Source organism: Etheostoma spectabile, chromosome 17 (genome assembly GCF_008692095.1).
Source record: "Etheostoma spectabile isolate EspeVRDwgs_2016 chromosome 17, UIUC_Espe_1.0, whole genome shotgun sequence".
Lineage (NCBI taxonomy): Eukaryota > Metazoa > Chordata > Actinopteri > Perciformes > Percidae > Etheostoma > Etheostoma spectabile.
In genome coordinates this window covers 21,640,167-21,643,141 of record NC_045749.1, presented here as the reverse complement: position 1 = coordinate 21,643,141, position 2,975 = coordinate 21,640,167, and the positions used below count along the sequence as shown (strand labels likewise).

Genomic DNA, 2,975 nt, shown 5'->3' with positions numbered 1-2,975 from the left:
CATTCCCTCGCCATCCAAGGAGGTGTGTCGTCACGATTAGCGGAGAGTAGCGTTGAACTACGCCGGGGTAACATAACTGACATTATTTCGCAATGAATTGGAATGTTATTATTAATGTTAATGTTATTAGCGTTTTTATTCTGCTATGTGACCCTGCTGACACGATTCATTAGCGCTTCGTGTAGCTTACAAACAGCAATAATGTCACTATAATTTATTCTGCTAATGCCTTTTTGTATGTCGATATTAATTCAAACATATACGTTTGTGTGGAACGGGTGCAACAGCGTTAAAAAACAAAAATAATGTGAGACAAACGAGATTTTTCACCGCCCGTTTATAAACCCAACTACGGGGTGGATACAGTGAGCTCCAGTGGCGCAATCGGTTAGCGCGCGGTACTTATATGACAGTACACTGTAGAGCAATGCCGAGGTTGTGAGTTCGAGCCTCACCTGGAGCAACTTTTTGGTGTACATATACTTAATGTTTAAGGCGAATCTACTTCGTTGTATATTACAAATACTAGAAATCGCACTCATAACGGAAATATTGTTTGTGTCACAGTAAACAAAGGCACTCAACCCCAGTAAGGACAGATTCAGCAAGAAATACAAAGCTCAAAGCCACTATTGCTAATAAACTGCAAATCAATATACATATTAATTAAAGAAAGACATTTTATATATTTTGGGAGGCAATGGAATATATTACAAAAAAGACATAGGCCTATATCTCTTTTATATTAACATTTTGTGACACATCTGAAAAGACCAAACATCTATAGTAGGTATGGCGTGTAAGATATGACTCATAGTATTCTTAACAGTACAAGCTGTATTGAGTATTTCAACTTTACATCATATCATTTGGGAAGAGCTTAAAAAGGATATTACATTTTTGGATATCAATGATGTGTGATTTGATATCCATTCACAAATAATGATATCAAAATTCACAGCATTCCTATAAAATAATCTGTGAAGAAAATAATTATTCAAGTCAGGATATTAGTATATTTGCATAGTAAATTTGTTATAGTCATAATTCAGTTACGCCATGCTGGATTTTTTCTGGCGTCAAATTGTTTCCAGGAGACTTTTTTTCAATTTTACCCTGGGACCAATTTATTTTTAATTTGATTTAAACATAGCATGCTCAAATGCATCTGATATAACATGGCATAAACCTCATTAGAGCAATGCAAAAATAAATAAATAATGATATTCATGATTAGATCATGAGTCAGGGTGAAAGAAACGTGTAAAAATCAACACTTTTGTTGATGCTTTTTATCAATGTTTTTAACTTTTTCTTACACTTTTGACCTTTTTTTTCAATGTTTTCTCACAACACTACGTAACACTAACGTATTAACTTTAGTTGTACAGTTATTTTTGGAATTTATGGTCAATAAAAATCATTTATAGGAAATTACACCTAATGTTTGAGTTAGAAAAGCAGAAATTAGGAATTATTGAGACTAGAATTAAAGGAATGGATGTTGATGGATAATCACAGACTGGAATATGTCAACTTTTACTCAATACTATTTCAAAAACCATTCTTTTCAAATGCTATGAAATTGAAAAAGAAGGCCCCAAAAATTAATAAAAGTAGAGATTTGTACTTGGCAAAGAGCGTTGTGTGGAATCAATCATGTTATTTTGGGGAATTAAAAAGAACATTGATATAGGACAACATAATCCTTTTACTAACTCTCCTGTATATTCTGTATAATCTGTGCATAGACCTCCCATAGTTATATTTATACACTACATTTTATAGTCCCTTACAATTATTTACTTTTTTGCTCATACATATACTTTATACTCTGTATAATCTGTATAAATCTGTCATAGAGCTCCCATATTTATATTTATATATTTTTACACAACATTTTAAAGTTCCTTACTATTACATTTGCTTATACATAAAATTATATACAATATTTATACCCTGTATAGCAATTCTGGATAGATGTGGATCACATTTCGTTGCTTGTACTTGTGACAGTGCAATGACAATAAAGTTGAATTGAATTGAATGAGGACAACATGAGGGTTAAATTATGAATGTTCCATAAATTAGTGACTTCACGTGTCCTACCACTAGGGGTCGGTGTTGCCCACTGTTTGGCTGTGTTGCTTATTTATTTATTTATTTATTTTTTTTCAGATATGACTGCTTGCATATGACTGGCTGTGTCTGCTGTTTGAATGAAAACAGTTGGTCCGACTCTGCTCTTTCCACTCCTGCCCTCCATGCATTCTGTTTGTGTGTTCTCATCTCTTACACATGCACTTACATTTTACACAACAGACACACTGGATAGGTGATGTCTCCCCCAGACTTGGAATGAAGCTGGCATAACGTCAGAATTCCTTTTTAAAGTAGCCTGAAAAAGAGAAAAAAAATGCCTTTAATAGCCTGAAAAAGATTTAAATCATACCATTTATTAGACATTCTAGGCTTTAATTTTAAAATCCTACATCAAAATGGTCCTAAATTACTAAAGTGACCCAATGGATGTGTAGTGTCTAACCCATGGTTGGAATGAACCTGGCACAACAGTAGGAATCCATTTTAGAGTGGCATGAGGGAGAGTTAAATATGCCTTTGACAGCCTGAAAAAGATTTAAATTATACCATTTATTAGACATTCTAGGCTTTAATTTTAAAATCCTACATCAAAATGGTCCTAAATTACTATTCACTAGCATGGACCACGCCACAACCATGTGTTAGTTAAAGATTTAATGAACATTATGAATGTGCAAATGAACATTATGAATGTGCGAAATTGATGTGGATGTCGTCTGATGGCTGGTCTGGGAGGATGTGTGATGTCCGGGTGGAAGAGACTCAGGATGGGGGTTCTGTCTCAGAAGCAGTTTTCGCCCGAATAGTTTACAGACCCCCCAGACGGTACCTAGAAGAGACAAGAGAGAGAAGTGCAACAGGAATGGAAGATG

General features: G+C 34.4%; 1 non-coding gene across 1 annotated transcript; it reads left to right on the top strand.

The window, feature by feature from the left end:
* The first annotated feature begins 369 nt into the window (after positions 1-369).
* On the top strand, positions 370-463 carry trnai-uau (transfer RNA isoleucine (anticodon UAU)). The gene is made up of 2 exons: positions 370-407; positions 428-463. It is a non-coding gene; the product is annotated as a tRNA-Ile (tRNA).
* The last annotated feature ends 2,512 nt before the right edge of the window (positions 464-2,975 follow it).